The sequence below is a fragment of the Lepidochelys kempii genome, chromosome 8, assembly GCF_965140285.1.
Source record: "Lepidochelys kempii isolate rLepKem1 chromosome 8, rLepKem1.hap1, whole genome shotgun sequence".
Taxonomy (NCBI): Eukaryota; Metazoa; Chordata; order Testudines; family Cheloniidae; genus Lepidochelys; species Lepidochelys kempii.
In genome coordinates, this window is record NC_136387.1 from 60,683,084 (window position 1) to 60,704,380 (window position 21,297).

The 21,297-nt window shown below is 41.0% G+C and overlaps 1 long non-coding RNA gene across 4 annotated transcripts in view; it reads right to left on the reverse strand.

Moving 5' to 3' along the window:
• Positions 1-21,297, reverse strand: part of LOC140915982 (uncharacterized) — a 179,741-nt gene that overhangs the window by 129,459 nt on the left and 28,985 nt on the right. For all 4 annotated transcript variants that reach the window (XR_012160339.1, XR_012160337.1, XR_012160338.1 and 1 more), the window contains one exon: positions 5,638-5,779. This is a non-coding gene — a long non-coding RNA (uncharacterized LOC140915982). The remainder of the gene's footprint in view (positions 1-5,637; positions 5,780-21,297) is intronic.

Genomic DNA, 21,297 nt, shown 5'->3' on the forward strand with positions numbered 1-21,297 from the left:
GTGATCTTGTTTTCTGTTAGAGCTGATGACCTCAAGCAAACAAAGCACTTGTTATTGAATATGGCTCCCTAAATCTCTGGTTTGATAAGAAATTTATCAAAGCTATGTTCACAGAAACTATCAGTATAAATGGTCTTCATCTTGCATTTCCAATGTGAGGTGAAAAAAATTGTTTTCTCAGAGTGAAAAGGAACAAAACTGCAGTAGCAAAATTATATATTATACAGAAACTGCACTAACATCCTTCCTCATTTTGAGAGCACTAGAAAACTTTTCTTTTTCAAAAGTTGTTTACTTTTATAGCACTCTTTGTGCTCATATTCTGAGTTTACTTTTTACCTCCTCCCATTTGTTTTCCTGATTTTTAATTTAGAGGGATGTGTGGTTGTTCAGCACATTGGTACTGTTACTCTGTTCTATAATGTTCTTATATTTATCAGTAAGTGTGCAGCTCCACAAGCATCTCTCATTTAGAAAAAAAAACAAAAGGGATTTCGTCCTCAGTGTTTGCCACCATGGGGTGATGAAAAGAATGTGACAAAATGCCTGAAAGTTTTATTCACCCACTGAACAGACAATGGCTAATAGAATTCATGTACTTCCAAGACACATTAGTGTAGTATATTAGCTCTGTACTAAAAAAAAAAGGGAGACTTAAATGGGTTTTGCTTGTAAACTGTCCAGGGTGAGGACCTTATCTTCCTAATGCACTTTTTTTTTTTTTTATAGCACCCAGCACGGCTTGGCCCCGATTCTGACAGAGACCTTTTAGCATTAACCCAACACTAATGTCAAACAATAATAATAATGATTTCTTTGTGAAACTCAATTTTCACAAGTTTCTTTGCATAGCTGAAAACAAACTTTAGGATCATTGGGTCAAAATTCAGCCAGCATTAATTGTGTTGAATAGTGTCTTACTCTGCTAGATGTCTCACTGATGTCATCAGTAAAATGTTAGTGAAAGTGAGGCAAGTTATTTTATCCATAGAGCAGTGACAAAACAAGATGGAAAGCACTCTTTTGGGTTAAACAGCAGAGATAATTAACTTTTAAAAGTAAGTTCTGAACTTACAGTAGTTACTTTTTATAACATTTTAAATAAATCACTAGCTCCCGATTCACCTTCGGTTACGCACATCATAGGTAATATGTACGGGCAGTTTTAATACAAGCTTAGTCCACAGAGACTTCCTATGATGTCAAAACAAGTCACTCTACCATTAATAAAAAATGATAATTAATGTTTTGGATAACGTAATTGTTCTTCCAAAAAATTCACAAAGACAAACACTTGACTTGATCCAAAGCCCCTGAAAGTTAAAATAGAAACCTTTCCGTTAACTTCAGTGGGCTTTAGATGAGGTGTGTTAAGCCTGCCCTGTTCCGTCCATATAAAGTATTACAGATCACAGAACCCTAAAGGTGAAAGATGTGAAAGTCTTGTTAGATCATCTAGCCCTGCTCTAGCCATTGTGAGATTCCTTTATTGATATAGCTCACAGCAACACAGCCCTGGGGCATTAGGATTTCATTAGTCCTGTAGAGTGCAAGCATAACAGAGCTGAATTAAGATCTAATGATTTTCCACTGCTGTAAGAGAGGTCAGGTTGTGCAATTAAGAAAAAGCGAATTCTATCAGGCTATAAGTTTTATGTTCCTATTTCACAGAACAGTGTTAAAATTTCCTTCCACGTATGCCTCTAGTTTGAATAAACTTGAATAACCTAAGTACTGGCATGACTTCAGGCAATATCATGTTTGTATCAGAGAGCCCAAGAATATGAGTTCTGAGATTTCCTGCTTTCATGGTTCCACTGGATGGCTCCACACACAAATCTGCAGATGGGTAGAAGCACAATTAACTCAAATAAAAATGCACTGGGGCCTGAATGGTTCATGCTGTCCTATGCAGCTTCCTTCTGACTCCACTTCTCCCAGACACCAGCATGTCCCCTGAAATCCTACCGAATATTAGTCCCGTGTAGTTGAGCAGATGGAACTCCATGGGCTGAACAGCAGTGTCAGGGGATAGGTTTCAGGCCAGGAAGGTTGCTATTTTGAGAATGTTTACTTTTTCTATTGCTTTAGGGACTTTTCTCCTCTGTTTTACTCCATTTGCTTGCTCAAAACTTCACAGCTATGGGCAGCATGTTTGGGCTGACCATTTCTTGAGTCATCACAAAAGATAAAGATGCATTTTATTATAGATTTTATGGTATTTTCTGTCCATGCAAAGAACATTTACATGTGTGAGTACCAACGGCATTACCAGGAGTTACCCCTAAATATTCTCCATTGACTGCTGGCAGATAAAATTGTACTTAACTGTTTTATTCACTCAGTTATTTTGAAGTTCCACATATATTTTAAAATTAATCAGATTTTAAACAGGACACAAAAGGACACAGTCGAATATCACATTGTAATTTCTATTCAACCATGTGACACATTCTGCTTATATAGTCATACAAATTCAAAGTAAATTATTAATTGCCCATATTTTGCTCTATTTTACAATACTTGTTTAAATAATACCAACAACTGTGAAAATTAGTAAATGAGAAAATTAACAATTGATCCTGACAGCTTAAAATGAAAAACAAAAGAGCTGCAGATATTAGATGACTTTGCAAAGCAGTCAAAGCATCTGAATAATTTCTCTAACTATTTAAGTAAGGCCCCATATCCTCCAGTCAGACCCATGACATCGCATCCACAGATATAGGTGCCCATGTGTATCAACGGGACTCTGTGCAAGCATGAAAATCCAAAGTCCCTAACAAATAGATCAGAACTGGAGGGGTAAGGTCTAATACAAACTCAGGACTGAGATGCCATAGCAGAGCTGTGTAGGGAATCTTTCATGTTGCATGACTCCATTATGACTGGTTCTAGCCAATGATATTAGACCCACAGTTTTAGGAGAAAACACTTAATTTTGAAAAACCATTGACAACAAATAATATTCAAAACATATCACTATTTACCTTAGAAAAATTAAGAGTCTGGTCAAATTAGCTTTCATAAAAGTCATGCCTCAATATGCACAGGCTGAAATTCATCAAAGATTAATCATAAGGATAATAGGGAGATATTTTTCTCTGAGTTATTTTAATTTTAGAGAACAAATGCCATTCCTATTTGATATCCTTTGTCATTCAAATTTTAATAAATAGTTCAGGTAATAATTACTGATCTTCCGTAGAAAGCATCCCTAGTTTTTGTACTGTTTACAAGTGCAATAGAAAATAAATATGGAACAGAAGGGCCATCTATTCATTAAAATTCTGTTGCATACCTCAAGCATCTATATTTACTAACTGTCCTTATGAATAATATGTTCCTATAATATTCTGTTGGCCTCACCTGAAGGCCAGTACTGTGAGTTGCTGAGTACACCTTTGGGTACTGAGTCCTTCATTAACTCCCAGGATTGGGCCCCTACAGTACATAATTAATTTTTTGCCTTTCTCTTGTTATCTGCTTCCTACTTTCTGGCCTATCCTATTTTGTGGCACAATTTAAATCAAACCCCAGAAGAACTATACTGTACACATGCGTGGGGTGACCAGGAATCCAGATTTCTACCGGAAAAGGGATCCTGGTGGCTCCGGTCAGCACTGTTGACCAGGCTGTTGACTGTCCAATTGGTGGCGCCGTGCAGCAGGGCTGGCAGGCCCCCTGCTAGCCTCTGCACCGTGCGGCTCCCAGGAAGCAGCCAACATGTCCCCCCTCCAGCTCCTACATGTAGTGGCAGCTAGGAGGCTCCGCATGCTGCCCCTGCCCCAAGCACTGCCCCCTCAGCTCCCAGTGGCCGGGAACAGGCTGAGGACAGGGCAATGCACAGAGCTGCCTTGCCGCGCCTTTGTGTAGGAGCCAGAGAAGGAACATACTGTTGCTTCCAGGAGCTGCCTGAGGTAAGCCCCACCCGGAGCCTGCACCCCTGACCTCCTCCCAGGCCCCAACCCCCTATCCCAGCCCAGAGCCCTCCCCCACTCTTGCATCCAACCCACTGCTTCAGCCTAGAGCTCCCTTCTGCTCTCTCAACTCCTCATTTCTGGCCCCACCCTGGAGCCTGCACCCCCAGCCGGAGCCCTCGCCCCCTCCTGCACCCCAGCCCTCTGAGCCAGCCCACTGAAAATGATCAAGTGAGTGAGGGTGTGGAGAGTGAGCAACAGAGGGAGGGGAGATAGAGTGAGAGAGGGCGGGGCCTCAGAAGGGGCAGGGCATGGGCGGGGTCTCAGGGGAGGGGCAATGTAGGGGAAGGGGCAAGGGTGTTCAGTTTTGTGTGAGTAGAAAGTTGGCAACCCTACACATGAGGAACACACTGGAAGCAGTTGATGGAAAGCTTCCTGATCATTGACTTCCATTTTGCAATGTTCTGAATCTGTTCTATATGAGGCAGCTTGATTAGGAAAACATTCAGCTACTATGGGCTGGATTGTGACTTGTACTACTACCTGCTCCAGGAAGTTAGATGGAGTAAGAATTTCCCCTACACCCTTGTGCCCTTATGGGCACTACACAGGCTTGGGCCCACATATGTAGGAATGGGGGGGGGTTACTCCCTATACTTCTTATTCCCTCCTTAGGGAAAGTGGGTGAAGAGTGGGTTGGAAGGAGGATGGAGATTGAAGAAAAAGCTCCATCCCCCACCCTACCACGGTGGTAAGTGGGTGGGTAGGAGTGGGGCTAGGAAACGTGCTGCTCTTACAGGCCCATAGAAGTTTGCTATTCTTTCAAGCAAGGAGGAAATAGGGGAAGAAGTATGCCTCAGAGGAGTGTGCCTCCAAAGCATATTGCCTTCCAAGACTACACTTGGGATCATGCAGTTTACATATACCTCCTGCGCAGTGCTGTGCCTGCTGTCACAGGCTAGTCCTACGTGGTGTGTCTGAAGAAATAACTACAGAAAATCTTTGTTCTAATGTGAGGCGAATACTTAGCTTTTGATGACAAGGAAACTATTATTCTTACATTTTTTATTCAGGATTTTGGAGCAATTATTAAATGACCCCAAAAGCATTAGGAGGATTACAAAAGACTTTGTTTTAAGTCATAGGCTTTTATTATGATATTAATTATGATGATTTATTTGAGTTACATACTTTTCCTTCTGTAAGAACCCATTCTCTATGAATAAATTATATACAAGTGAAATGGAAATATTAAATCTTTAAGGCTTCATAAAACAAAATACTGTGGGCAATATTAATCCAATATATCAATCTACTAATGTTTGCATGATTTCCTGCTATTATGAAACCAATCTTATTTCTAATTTGTGTTGCAGATATTTTAGTAGAGTCCATAAAAAGGCCTGAAAAAACTCCGTGGTCATTAGATTCTGAAAGACATGAAGTCTCAATCTCTGTTTGTGTGGAATTAAAGGTACAATTGACATTGCTAATAAGAAATGCAGATATTAAGAGCATACATGACTCAGATTGCACAGTTTTTAAAAGTGTCAAATTTAGCTGACTCGCATTATTTGTGACTATTCAAATAACCACTGGGTATTTGTGAAAGTCTTTGTGACTCCTGAAAGTTTCATGAATTTTAATACAAGTGATCATCATTCATTTGAAAATTCAGACCAAGGTGTTCATTCATTATTTCCTATTTATTACTCACTCTTAGGGTTAAATGGTTCATCCACTCATACGGTAGAAACAGTACCATGTGATTTAGGTGACCAACCACACAATAGGAACCGTGGGTCTTCAGAAAGTATACGATCTCTGCTCATTATCAGCCAATATTTTCTAAGGTTCATCTTTTGAAATAAATGAGAAATTAAAAAGTACAATCACATCTCTGATTTCCCTCTTTCAGTTTACAATAGACTCAGTCATCCAATCAGGTAGAAAAAACAATGCCATATAAGATGGATGATCAGTCATCCATCACACATAATCAAGTGACTCAAAGCAAAACAAATTGCATTCTTCATGAAAAGACTTTGATTTTTACAAATTTTCTCATATAAAATTGTTCAATGGGAACTTCATTTAAGTTAACTACATGTTGTTCGCAAACACACAAAACTCCTAAATCTCTACATAAATCTGCTATAAATAGTTCACCCAGCTCCATTTACCAACCACTAACTTATGTAAATTATGACTGAAAGTAATTATCACCTAACTGCTAATCTGATGAGAATTCCTAGTTTATGTATATTACATAAATTATGTTTACTTATGTTGGGCATGAGAATGCTCATAGTGATACAATCTCAGGCGCCGGAACTAACCTGCCTAATCTAGCTTTATAGTTCTCTATTGACTCAACAGATCAGTGATATTGTAGTTCTAATGCAAAAACAGTAAATTTTTAATCTTTCTATGGACCACTGAAACATATCGAACTATTCATGAAACATAGCACTACTCAGTTTAAGTAAGGGTAGCATAATCTGGCCCTACTTAAATAGCCTTGTTTGTCTGTGCAATATGTGTGTATAACATATCATCACAATATGATTGCACCAGATGAGAGATCTCCTTAGAAGAATTTAAGGTGCATCAAGGTCTCAGATGGTGTCTGTGATGCCATTTTAATGTGTGAATCAAGATTGCATTTTGGAGTGCATTACAAACCATGTGATGAGAAATGAAATGATTCAAACAGAAGAGGGAGAAAGGGGGGGAAGTGAGAGGACACAAGAGGATCAGAGGGGCCTTACATCTATCACATGCGCACCATTTAGCAATAATCTGCTCAAATGGTAGCAGCAGCAGAATGCAAGGAGAGGAGGTGGAGAAGAGAATGAAAAGATCAGGGATTGGGCCCAAACTGATATGGGCTACTGTCTAGTTTAATACCTTAAGCTGCTACAGTACTGAACACAGCTAAAAGCCTGTATAGGGTTCAGCCTATAAAATTAAACAGGCTTTTGCAAAGATTTCTGCAATAAACATTCTACCTTCTATGTTACAACAGGTAAAATTCAGGTCAAACTCATCTTTAAAGTTTTTAATATCTACGCAGATTTTATGATAGCTCCATTAACTATGCTTCAGGTAAGTTTGCAAAGCCTGAAGCAATTTCCATGGTCCCCGCAGAGTAAATTCAAAAACAACTGCATCATAAACACAGTCGTTATGGTTCTATGGGGCTTGTTGCAACTGTTTCGTGTCTCCTCTTCCATTTATGACAGGAAAAAATTATCAATAGCAGAAAAATCACAGCACTCCTTAACACTTGGGTATGTCTCTTAATTCAAAGCAGTGCTGAGTGAAACTCACTGGTTTTGGTTCACAGAAGGTTCAGTAACCTTTTTTTTTTTTCATTTGGTCTGTAGGTTTAGCGCCAACTGAATTTTGGTTTTGGATTTCAAGTTTAAATGAAATCAAACATTCAAAGCAAAACTCACTGCAGCCCAGTCACCAGACTTTTAGATCCCCAGTATGACGGGGAAAGGGGACAGTTTGTGCCTCTCAAAACTCAGACAGGCTCACCAGGAACTCTGCTTGGATTCACTTTGAAGATTTGTGAACTTTTACGGTGATAGTGCGAAAACTTTAAACAATTAGGTGGCTCTTGTGGTATGCTCTACTAATCCTACTATAGAAACTGACATGAGTTAAAAGAAAAGGAGTACTTGTGGCACCTTAGAGACGTCTCTAAGGTGCCACAAGTACTCCTTTTCTTTTTGCGAATACAGACTAACACGGCTGTTACTCTGAAACCTGACATGAGTTAAACTCTGAGGGTGAAATCCTGCCCATTGACAGAAGTTTTGTCATTGACTTTGGTGCGGGCATGATTTTACTGCATATAGCCAAGTTCTCTTGTGAGTTACAACAATGGAAACCTGGAGTGACTCTAAGTCAATGGAGTTATTTTGAATTTACACCAGAGTAATTGATATGGAAATCTGGCTAATAGTACACATGGGAAAAGATGAAGGGGGAAAGGACCATTCACTAACATCCAGTTTAGTGAAATTGTCTTATTTAAACATTATATTACAGATAATTAACTAAGCTGCACAGAGCAATAACATTCATAGTAACAATATTCTAATCTAAATGAATTTTGTGACAGAATTAGGGAACAAGAAAGTTAAAGACAAAGAATTTCAGAAGATGCATTAGAAAAGCACTCCTTCTTCCAGAGTATAACAAATATGCCTAATGGTTTACTAGAAAAAATGCAAAGGTAATTCAAGAAGCAATTAGATGCTGTCCTGGGAGAACTAATACATTAAAAGGAATGAGTTTTAGATGGTCATATTGCCACTACTCTTTCTAAATAGTATTATGTTCTTATATCTTTATCTTGGAAATGTCCCTAAGCATCTGTTAGTGTTATAATAAAAAGTTGCTACGTAAAGTGCTATGAAGGTTTGAAGGTCTTAACATGATTAAAACCTAATGTTGTTCACACTGTTGCAGAACAGTTAGATGATCTAGTCATATTAGATGGAAAAAGCAATAAATGCAGTTATACAATATTTGAGTTTCATGTATTCATGCAGTACTACTAGATCTTATATACTTTTAACTAGAAAAATATATTCCCAAATTGAGAGGGTTGTTTTGCTTTATTTTGTTTCCCCCCACTTTTGTGGTTTAATGAAAACAAATGTATCAATATTCAAGTTCAATATAGCATAGCAGCACTTAGCATGAAAAAGACGATTCTGATAAATCATATGAATTCAAAAATATGCAATCTAGAGAAGATGATCATGTAAGGATCCAGGCTGGAAAAAGTTAGTACCCTGGTGCCTCCATGATGCTTATTGATGTTCCTCACTACCTAGTTTTTCACCATATAAAATAAAATAAGAGCTCTAAAAAGGTGGTGAAAATCCTAACAGAATAGAATTGTACTTATTAATATCCATAACCCTTAACTTAGAATTGTTAATATTAGCTAATTGCATTCATGCACTAACATTACTCAGGCAAGTACAAGAAGAGTTGTACTACAAAACTAAAGAAACTTTTCAGAATTTCCCCATGCATTCAGGCTTCTTTGTGTAACAGCACATGAATAAAAATGACCTTAAAGCCAGCACCACAGCTTGTCCAGAAGGATCAGCCTAATATAAGGAGAAACTTCTGGTGGCATGGAGCTATGACAACAGCTCCTACACGAATCTCACCACTATTGAGCCCAGCGTTGGGAATGTGGTTAGGAGAATGGAGTTGTTCAGGGTTCCCCTCTACAGCAGCAATCCCCAATTACTATAATGGCTCGTTGGGGCTAATAACAGTTGGTGTAATTTAGGGCAATATACTTTGACTTATGCTGAAGCACGTGCCTGGTGCAGAGCCAGCCCAAGATTGGAGAAGGGCACTGCTGGCTTATAACCACATTTGCATACATTCCTGAGTTGTACTTTGGCCTCAGCCAAGGATATGGGCCAAAACCTTTTTCAAAGAAAGTAGTAATATTACTACTGAATTACTGAACATGGATGTACTTACAGGGACAAATCCTGATGTACTCAGGCAAAACTCCATCTGATCCAAATTCTGTTCTTTTACACCACTGCAAATCTGGAGGCAACTCAAAGGACTCCGATTACTTCGGTGGAGTTACTCCAGATTTACATGGGTGTAACTGAAAATTGAATTAGTGAGAGTTTTGCCTGTTTAAAGACAGAGTAAGGTCTTCAAGATTTGGCACACAACTATGCTGTATGCTAAATACAAACAGAACGTAACCTACAAATACAGCCCAGATTGTCAGAAAGTGTAAATTTACATCACTCCATTGACTTCAATGTAGCTACACTGATTTATGTCCACCGAGGATCTGGCCTTGTAAAAGGATAACAATAATACTGTGGTAATATCAGAATATACAATATAAGGTGTAAAAATTGATCATCTCCAACATTTGCTTTTATAAATGTCTTTAAAATATTAATTGCAATCAAATACGTTCATAAGATTCAAAGCAATTATTTAATGCATTGTTTAAAATTATATTATCTGTGTAAGACATCATTAACACAGTGACTGTTAATTGCAAGTCCAAAGGTTAGTAGGTCATGGATTGCCAACCCCACTGAGGCTTTCAGCAAAGTTTTCTTCAGCTTGAAGGGCCATTCAGATCTGCATTATGTAAAATCTCTCATATTGATGGGCTTCAGGTTCACAGAACAAAAACACTGCTTACTTATCTTAGGAGCAATGATTTATAAGAAAGGACAGAAACTCATTTACAATCTAATAAGTCTATTGATGAAATTAAAAAAAACCTATATTAACAGAAGAGGAAAAGCAATGTCTAATGCATATTCATAATTAACATTTGAAGTGAATAACATATACACTTTATTTTGAAATTAGTAAATTACCCAAATGACTCATGCAGCTTGTGATGCACATTAATAATGAATGTTAATGTATTGCATTGGCCTGCATCTTTCAACCTCATTTTTGCAGAATTAAAGAGACATTTTATTTTATATTTGCAGTGCATTGATTCATAAACTACATCTGCCAACTTTTGAGAAAGTTTTCACTATGTTTCTGCCTTTGATACTTTACAGGTTGTGCTGGTACAATCAATAAATTCTCTTTCTCCAATGGCATATTTTTCAGATTTAGTATGGAAGACTCTAGAATTAACTTGGCACAATTTTCTTGTGTGCGTTTGTCAACAAGACTATGTAAAGCACAGTGGTCAGAAATGTTATGAATACTGTGACCAAGCAATATCCAAATGGATTGCCTCATGTATATGTTGATATACTGTAATAAGTTATATTTAGGCATGTGCTTATATTAAATTTCCATAATGGCAAATGACCTCCAAGTTCTTTTCTAACACCTGGTCCTAATTAGGTCTTGTGACCTATTGGGTCTCACCATAACAAACAGATTTTAAATATTTTCAGCCTGATTCTCTTCTCATTTGCCCCTACAGTAAATTATTTTAACTCCCAATTTACATAAGCAGAGGACATTTATTTGAAATATACATGAGATATTTCTGGTATATGGGTATGCAGATACAGCCTGGGGACTTGATGAGGGTAGATAATTCGCAATACTTTTAAAAAAAAATAATTTCCAGCTTGTGCAAGGATTTCTACTGGCTGTTTCTCCCCTTACGCATACCTACTTCACTGGGGATAGTCAAGTACAGCTACAATATTTTGATGCATCCGTGTGCTGCAAAGGAAATGTACATGAAAGTATGCATATATACTACACATATACTATACTTATATAAGTAGCCCAAAGATTATCAAAGGTATGTTATTTCACCACCAGCAGAAGGTAGATGACAATGTCAATGATACCTTCTCTCAGGAGTTTTGCTTGAGGTATGTATCACTATTTTCCACCAGACACTCCATACAAAGTGAGGTTGTAGGAGGAATAGTAAATAGGAGAATACTGAGACAAAATAGCTCCCTACTAAATTATTTTACAGCTTTTTACAAACGTCTGCTAATTGCTTTTCCTTTCATTCCTGTGGCATGCAAATTATACAAAATTCCACCTACTCACTGACTTGTAACTTATACCAACATTTATATGTTACTTAGAGCTTTGATATTTTACAATCAAAACTTTCAAATCTTGTGTGTCACATTGTAATTCAACTGGGAGTGCTATATAGCACAATGGTTCTCAACCTGGGGTCTTCCTGAGCAACTCAGTTTCGCAGGGCGCCCTGTGGCCCTGGGCAACTGCCCTGCTTGCTACCCCTTAATGCCAGCCCTGGCTTTTATATGCAGAAAAACAGCTGTTGTGGCACAGGTGGGCCATGCAGTTTTATAGCATGTTGGGGAGGCTCAGAAAAAAAAAGGTTGAGAACCCCTGATCTAGCAGACAGGGCAGGGAGCCAGGAATCAGAACTACTGGGTCCTGTTACTGATTCTGCCATTGATTTGCAATGTGAACTTGGGCAAGTAACAAATTTTCAGACATGTTCATTAATTTTGTGTGCCTCAATTTTAGATTGAGCAACCCTAAGATAACATAGGCCAGATCCCTAGCTGGATTTCCTCTGAAAATCTATCACAACTTAGGGTCACATTCTAATAACTTTATTTATACTGAACAATTCCTTGCTGTATGAAGAGTCAACTTAATTATGAATGTCAGAATTTGGCCTTAATATTTCTGTGTCTCAGCTTTCTCATTTAAGAAAGAAAAAAAAAAAATATAATAAGACCTACCACTGGTGAGTAATGAGGGTGAATTTAATTTGTAAAAAGTTTGTAACACCCTTTGAGAGCCCTCCATGAATGATACTCTATAACTACAAAATTACAATTCTTATACTTTTTAATAACGGAATGCATATATCATTGTTGTAACATCAAAGATGTACAACAGAAAGATAAGTAGTGAAGGCTAGGAACTTACAAGGCTAGCATCTTTGGAGAGCTGCGTTCGAATCTTATCTTGGGTTCCAAGTAAAAACAAATTCAAAGGTCTCATTTCAAAGGTTTCAACCTTTGTCTCCCCCAAGGAGGAGACCACTAATGCACTGGCTCTTTCTGACTCTGTGCAATGCTATTTCTCAAACCACTTTAAAATGCAATACATTTATCCTCTATTTTATTTGCTTAAAAGAAAGACGAACAGCCACAGTAATATTTAAGAAGATAACATGATTAACTAACTGATAAGACACACGTGTTTTCCCCTTGAGTTTGATTAATCTTACATTGCGTTACTTTTTATCATTAACAGCTGGACTGTTGCCATATACCTTGATGGAACACCCCTGTTACGCAGCTAAAATGGTCCACGTGCATGCTAACATTCCATTCACTCCAATGGAGCATTAATGGATGCTACAGCAGAGGAAATGTACTGAAATTAGAACAGCAAAAGCACTGAAATAACGTAAAAAAGAGAGTTAAAAATAAAACCACAGCAATGTTAACACTTAGTAAATGAAGGGGATTTTGTTTTGTGGTGAATTCGGGGAAGTTGATGTGGCTCTCAAGCAGGTCATCATACATAGAAAAGTTTGTAATCATTAATCAACCTAAAGACAACTTTAATTTATGTTTCTTTTTTAATCAAATGCTTGTATTTCAAAAAGCAGCACAAGGGTTACTGCCTACAGATTCTTATTGGAAAGATTCCCAGTGACTTCAATAGGCTTTGGATCAAGTCCTGATAAAGTATTAGAGTCCTCTTATTTTTTGGACTTCTGATTGATGTGTTCCCAATGATGCACAGTCCCTCCAAAAAATATAAAGTGACTACTCCACTATCACACATGAAAGAATTCATGGAGGTATATTAATTAAGGCAAGAGAGATAATTTGGACTATTTCATGTACCATGTGCTAGGCAATAACACAAGAGGCTTCCCTGTTTCTAAAACGAAGCTGATTCTTCATTTACAGAACAATTTTACAGAGCTGATACAACTGCAGCTAGCATACAGACTGACTTCTTGGTGCCTCTTCAAAATTCTTCCCTCTCTCAACTTGTTCTCCTCCCTTCTGTTGTATCCTTGGGGGCAGTGGTTTTAGGAAGAAATCACTTGAGACACAGAGAGCTGTGAGCCATGAAAGCAGCCGTTTATTTTCACACACTGAACTAACCACACCAGCCAAAACTGGCTGGGCTATCTCCTAATATCCTATCTCAGTTGCCATAGCAACAACAAGATGCTATTACCACAAAAACCAAATACACAACATATTTCTCCCCCCTTAATAAAAACATCCTCTAAATAAAGCAAACACTAAATGAGAGAAGGGGGGTAGACTGCCTCCATTCCCAGCTAAACCCCGGGGATTCTTTTGCCCCATAACCTGGGTTCACCCTAGCTAAGGATCCAGCCATTGAGGAGGTCTTCTGTCTCTACGTGGATTACGGTGAACTTCTGGTGTTGTTGCACCTGAAAGTACCTTGGGCGCAGGCCTGACAATGGGCTCAGGGTTCGTAGCATGAACGGGTGAGGTGGTGTTCTCAGCTTGTTCCGGGCAAGGGGGTATCTCAGCTGCCGGCAGTAATGGAGGAGAACAGTCAGGACCAGGTGATTCTTGATTCGGTGTCTCGCCAGAAGAGGTGAAGTCAGACAACTCAACTGAAGATGTGTCCTGAGGACTGGCATGACCTGGCAACAGCTGAGCTACATGTCACTGCCAGGTGAGATTCTCTGCGGTCCGAACTGTGTAGGAAATAGGTCCTGTTTGAGCAATGATCGTGGCAGGGACCCATTTAGCTCCAGAAGCATAATTCAGAGCCAAAACTGACTGTTGCAAGCTAAAGGTTCGGTCTTTTGCTCTGGGTGCACGTCTGCTAACATTGCACAATTTGTCTGGGTTCAGAAGGTTTCAGCAGATCAAAGCAAGTGTGCAGCTGTCGTCCCATCATTAGAAAGGCTGGGGATGCCTTGGTAGTAGCATGAGATGTGTTTCTGTAGGAAAGTAAAAAGGTGTCCAGATGCTTTTGAATGGAGTGTTGTCCCCTTGCTGATTTCAAAGCTTGTTTCATTGTCTGCACAAATCTTTTAGCTAATCCATTGGTGGATGGATGATATGGTGCTGAAGTGATGTGGTGTATCCCATTTGCCTTCATAAAATTTTGAAACTTCTGAGAGATGAACTGTGGTCTGTTGTTGCTCACAAATTGTTCTGGTAGACCAAAACAACTAAAGAATCCCTGTAGTTTTTGGATAGTACTCTCTGCAGTAGTGGACTGCATTATAGAGTCCACTACTGGCCATTTATAACAGGCATCTACCACCACCAAGAACATGCTTCCTTCAAGGGGGCCTGCAAAGTCAACATGACTATGTTGCCACGGGTTTTCAGGCCAGCCCACGGGTGTAGGGGCACCCACTGGGGTGTATTCCTGATACTCTGACATGACATACAAGCTCTTGCCTTCTCTTCAAGAGCACTGTTCAATCCCGGCCTCCAAAAATAGCTTTGTGCAATTTCCTTCATGCGCACTATTCCACAGTGACCAGAATGTAGCTATTCTAACATCTGTGATCTCAGTGGTGGTGGGATAATGACACGTCTCCCCCACAACAAAGAACCAGATTGGATCGATAACTCTGTCCTCCTAGACATGTAGGTAACCAGGTTGGGTGTGACCGGAGAGGTCTGTAGAGATTTTCCATGCATCACCAGGTCCATAACTTGGGACAATACTGGATCAACACGAGTTGCCTTCTTTATCTGAGTACCAGTGATGGGTGTATTCTCTACCTGTTCAAAGTAAAAGATTTCCTTTTGGACAGTATCTTGATGTTTGACTGGCAAAGGCAACCTTGAGAGACCATCTGCATTGCCGAGCAGAGTGGATTTCCAATATTTGATTTCATATGTGTGCGCTGAAAGTAACAATGCCCAACATTGCTGTCAAGGTTCCTTCCCCACTCTGAACTCTAGGGTACAGATGTGGGGACCTGCATGAAAACCTCCTAAGCTTACTTTTACCAGCTTAGCTTAAAACTTCCCCAAGGTACAAACTATTTTATCCTTTGCCCTTGGACTTCCACTGCCACCACCAAACTTTATCTGGGTTCCTGGGAAAACGTAGTTTGGACACGTCTTTCCCCCCAAAATCCTCCCAACCCTTGCACCCCACTTCCTGGGGAAGGTTTGGTAAAAATCCTCACCAATTTGCATAGGTGACCACAGACCCAAACCCTTGGATCTTAGAAAGATGAAAAAAAACATTCAGTTTCCTTACAAGAAGACTTAATAGATGTAAAAAGGAATCACTTCTGTAAAATCAGGGTGGTAAATACCTTACAGGGTAATTAGATTCAAAACATAGAGAATCCCTCTAGGCAAAACCTTAAGTTACAAAAAAGACACACAGACAGGAATATTCATTCTATTCAGCACAGCTATTTTCTCAGCCATTTAAAGAAATCATAATCTAACACATCTCTAGCTAGATTACTTACTAAATTCTAAGACTCCTCATTGGTCATTTTGGTCAGGTGCCAGCAAGGTTACCTTTAGCTTCTTAACCCTTTACAGGTGAGAGGATTTTTTCTCTGGCCAGGAGGGATTTTAAAGGGGTTTACCCTTCTCTTTATATTTATGACAGTTGAATACGACTAGCAGCTAATGGGGGAATGCCTGTGTAGGGTCCAAAAATCGATGTCAGAGATCGATGGTCTGTAAGAAGAGAAAACTTCTGCCCAAACAAGTACTGATGAAACTTCCAAATTCCAAAAACGATTCCCAATGCCTCATGTTCGATTTGGGCATAGTTAGTTTCTGCTTTGCTTAAAGTGCGTGAAGCAAAAGCAATAGGTCTCTCTTCTCCCAAACGCATAATGTATGATGCGACTGCTCCCACTCCATAAGGGGAGGCATCGCAGGCCAATTGTAGGGGTAAGGATGGATCAAAGTGTGTTAGAACTTCAGAACTTAGCAATGCATCTTTAGCTTTGTTAAATGCAACATTACAGGCTTCAGTCCACTTCCAGGTCTTGTTCTGCTCAAGGAGTTTGTGAAGTGGTTTTAGCAGTGTTGCTAACTGTGAGATGAACTTTCCATAATAGTTCAATAGTCCTAGAAACGAGCATAGCTGGCTAACATCTCAAGGCGGGGGAGCCTCCACAATAGCCTTAACTTTTGCCGGGGCCTTATGAAGACCCACAGCATCAATGATGTGTCCCAAATATTCAACAGAGGGCTGGAAGAATTCGCACTTGTCTTTGCGGACTCATAGGCCGTACTCTTCCAGTCTTTGTAGGGTTGCCTCTAAATTCTTTAGGTGATCCTCTTCATTCCTTCCAGTGACCAGAATGTAGTCCAGATAGCACTGAATTCCTGGCAAGCCACACAAGATCTGGTCTATAGACCTCTGGAACAGGGCGGGAGCAGACGTTATTCCAAAGGGTAGGCGACAGTATCGATAAACCCCCTTATGAGTCACCATAGTCAACAACTCTTGGGACTTTTCATCGACATGCATCTGTAAATATGCTTGACTCAGATCAATCTTACTGAACTTTTGTCCCCCAGCCAGGCCTGCGAAAAGGTCATCAATGCGGGGAAGCGGGTATTGCTCTGCACACAACACCAGGTTGACAGTGACTTTAAAATCACCACAAATCCAGAGGGAGCCATCTTTCTTCACTATTGGAACGATAGGAGTGGCCTATGGGCTATGGGTAACTAGTATTAGGACTCCATTGGTGGCCAGGTGCTCCAGGTCCGCTTCAACTTTTGGCCTGTGTAGGGAGCCAGGGTGGCTTCCCTCCGAACCAGAGCATAAAGAGCCACCCTCTCAGCCTGAGTGGGCGGGGCCAGACCAAGATTACTCCAATCCCCAGAAGGGGAGGGGTGAAACAGGAAGTACAAAGGGCGGGGCCCTTTGCCCAGTGAGGGCAGCACCTGGGAGGGAGGGAGACACAGGCTGCTGGCTGTTGCCTCCAGACCCTGCTGCCGACCCAGGGGAGGCCCTGGGCCAGGAGAAACCTGACCTGGAGGAAGGACTGAGGCAACCAGGACTGCCAGCCACCGAGTACCCAGAGGATCTGGAGGGGCCAGGCTGTAGCCCGGGCCAGTGTGAGCCTGACACAGAGGGGGACCTGGAGCTGCCAGCAGCTGAATACCCGGACAAGCTGGAGGGACCGGAGAGGCCCGCTTGAGAGATCGGGTAGGAAGTAGCCCAGGGGCAGAACTGCACAGTGTGGTGGGTGTATTTGGTCAGCGTGGCGCGGCTGGTTCCCCACTGACCCAGCAGTAGGACCCTCTTCTCCCACCACTGTCAGGGCCCTGGGCTGGAACGCAGTGGAGTTGGGTGGGCCTGTGTTCCCCTACCCCAGCCAACCCTCCTTGGGTAGCAGAATCCTGAATGCTGCAGACCCGCCCCAGCGCTTCCCTGCCTGAGGGGCACGCTGCAGACTCTGGCCAGCACAACTTCTCCGCTAATTCCCCAGTGACTGAAAGGTGTGACTAAGGCCTGCCAGTGGGACAGTAGCTCTCCATCACCCGCTAGAGGCTCGGTGGACTGACTGAAACCTGTCACAGCCAGATAGCATATGGCACAGTTTGAGCTTTCAGATATTTTGGTTGACTGTCAGGTTTAATGTTCAATGTCACAGTGATTCCCTTCATACTTCCCAGATCCTTTCCAAAAACAGCAGCATGTTTCCTTAGTATAGCGGTCAGACCGGTTTCTTCTTTAGTCATTCGGTGCACTTCTGCCCAGTTCTTCCCAAGCCAAGACCTACCCATTAAGGCTGGGTAACTACCTCTCATCACAAACAGTGGCAATTTAGCAACCTGTCCATTGAGCTCCACCTTAACATCAGTAGTGCCCAACATGGGCATAGCTTCTCCCGTATACGTCTTCAGAACCATTTTTGTTGCCTTAAGCGGAAGATGCTGTAGCTTTTCTTTATACACAGTGTCGGAGACCAGTGAGATGGCTGCACCAGTGTCCCGTTCTATGCGTATAGGTTTGCCGTCCAACAGTGGGGTTACCCAGTATTCACGTGAGCCCACTGCCAAAGACAAAACATGCACTGGTACTTCTTCTTGCGATGAGGTGTCACCTTGGTCATCCTGGGTCTGCTCTAGGGTATGCAGGTTCCCCTTTTCGGTTGACTAGACCACAGGCCTCTTTTTCTTTTGTTTACAGGTACACTCGATGTGTCCCTTTTTGCCACAGTGTCGACACAGCAGGTCCTTACACCAGCATTCTGATGCATGGTGACCTGGCTTACCACAGCACTAACATTCCTAACTCCCCACAGTTTTGTGGGTAGGTTCTTGTGACACTTTTTGCACCCTAGGGGATGCACTGATGTATTGTGCCTCCTTTGTAGCCAGTTCCATGGAGACCGCAATATCAACAGCCTTCTGTAAGGTAAGCTGAGCCTTTGTCAATAGGCGCTTCCATATAGTTTCACTGTACAGGCCACGCACTAACCTGTCACGCAGGGCATTATTTAGTATCTCCTTAAATTCACAGTGTTCTGCTAGCCTTTTTAAAGTTGCTACAAATTGTACAACTGTGTCATCTTCTTTTTGGTCTCTTTTGTGGAACCTGTGTCTTTCAGCAACTACTAGTGGTTTGGGGGAAAAATGGGACCCCAGAATTTCCACAATGTCACTGTAAGATTTGGTCTCAGGCTTAACAGGGTGTAGTAAGCTGCATAACAGGGAGTAAGTTTTAGCCCCCACAACACTTAAGAATATTGGCACCTTCTTCTCTTCTGTAATGTCATTTGCAATAACAAAAAGCTCAAAATGCTCAGTGTACACATGCCATTGCACTATATTCTCCTCAAAAGGTTCCAGCGGCCCTGTAAGTGTAGCCATGGTTTTAGTTTCAGGTTTCACAGTCAGTGCCAACAAGCCAGTTCTCGCCCCCTTCCAACAGCTAAAAGATTTTGGCAGTTTTTTTTTTTCTTTTTCCTTGACTTCTACTTCCTTCGTCGCCACATTGTTGTATCCTTGGGGGCAGCAGTTTTAGGAAGAAATCACTTGAGACACAGAGAGCTGTGAGCCATGAAAGCAGCCATTTATTTTCACACACTGAACTAACCAAACCAGCCAAAACTGGCTGGGCTATTCCCTAATAATCTAACTCAGTTCCCATAGCAACAACAAGGTGCTATTACCTCAACAACGAAATACACAACACCTTCCAGGTTCCATGCAGGTTGGTTCCATGCAAGTTGCTGCATGCACAGTCCTTGCCGATGGTACCTCTGAGTCATAGATTCATAGATATTTAGGTCAGAAGGGACCATTATGATCATCTAGTCTGATCTCCTGCACAACGCAGGCCATAGAATTTCACCCACCACTCCTACAAAAAAAAACCTCACACCTATATCTGTGCTACTGAAGTCCTCAAATTGTAGTTTAAAGACTTCAAGGAACAGAGAATCCTCCAGCAAGTGACCCATGCCCCATGCTACAGAGAAAGGCGAAAAACCCCCAAGGCCTCTTCCAATCTGCCCTGGAGTAAAATTCCTTCCCGACCCCAAATATGGCGATCAGCTAAACGCTGAGCCTATGGGCAAGATTCATCAGACAGATACTACAGAAAATTCTTTCCTGGGTAACTCGGATCTCACCCCATCTAATAGCCCATCACAGGCCATTGGGCCTATTTACCATGAATATTTACAAAAAGAAAAGGAGGACTTGCGGCACCTTAGAGACTAACCAATTTATTTGAGCATAAGCTTTCGTGAGCCACAGCTCAGTCTCTAAGGTGCCACAAGTACTCCTTTTCTTTTTGCGAATACAGACTAACACGGCTGTTACTCTGAAACATGAATATTTAATTACCAAAACCATGTTATCCCATCATACCATCTCCTCCATAAACTTATCGAGTTTAATCTTGAAGCCAGATAGATCTTTTGCCCCCACTGCTTCCCTTGGAAGGCTATTCCAAAACTTCACTCCTCTGATGGTTAGAAACCTTCATCTAATTTCAAGTCTAAACTTCCCAATGACCAGTTTATATCCATTTGTTCTTGTGTCCACATTGGTACTGAGCTTAAATAATTCCTCTCCCTCTCTGGTATTTATCCCTCTGATATATTTATAGAGAGCAATCATATCTCCCCTCAACCTTCTTTTAGTTAGGCTAACAAGCCAAGCTCCTTGAGTCTCCTTTCATAAGACAAGTTTCCCATTCCTCGGATCATCCTAGTAGCCCTTCTCTGTACCTGTTCCAGTTTGAATTCATCCTTCTTAAACATGGGAGACCAGAACTGCACACAGTATTCCAGGTGAGGTCTCACCAGTGCCTTGTATAACGGTACTAAAACCTCCTTATCCCTACTGGAAATACCTCTCCTGATGCAACCCAAGACCACATTAGCTTTTTTCACAGCCATATCACATTGGAGACTCATAGTCATCCTATGATCAACCAATACTCCAAGGTCCTTTTCCTCCTCCGTTACTTCTAATTGATGTGTCCCCAGCTTATAACTAAAATTCTTGTTATTAATCCCTGAATGCATGACCTTACACTTCTCACTATTAAATTTCATCCTATTCTTATTACTCCAGTTTACAAGGTCATCCAAATCTTCCTGTATGATTTCCCAGTCTTTCTCTAAATTGGCAATACCTCCCAGCTTTGTACCATCCGCAAACTTTATTAGCACACTCCCACTTTTTGTGCCGAGGTCAGTAATAAAAAGATTAAATAAGATTGGTCCCAAAACCGATCCTTGAGGAACTCCACTGGTAACCTCCCTCCAGCCTGACAGTTCACCTTTCAGTAGGACCCGTTGTAATCTCCCCTTTAACCAATTCCTTATCCACCTTTCAATTTTCCTATTAATCCCCATCTTATCCAATTTAACTAATAATTCCCCATGTGGCACGGTATC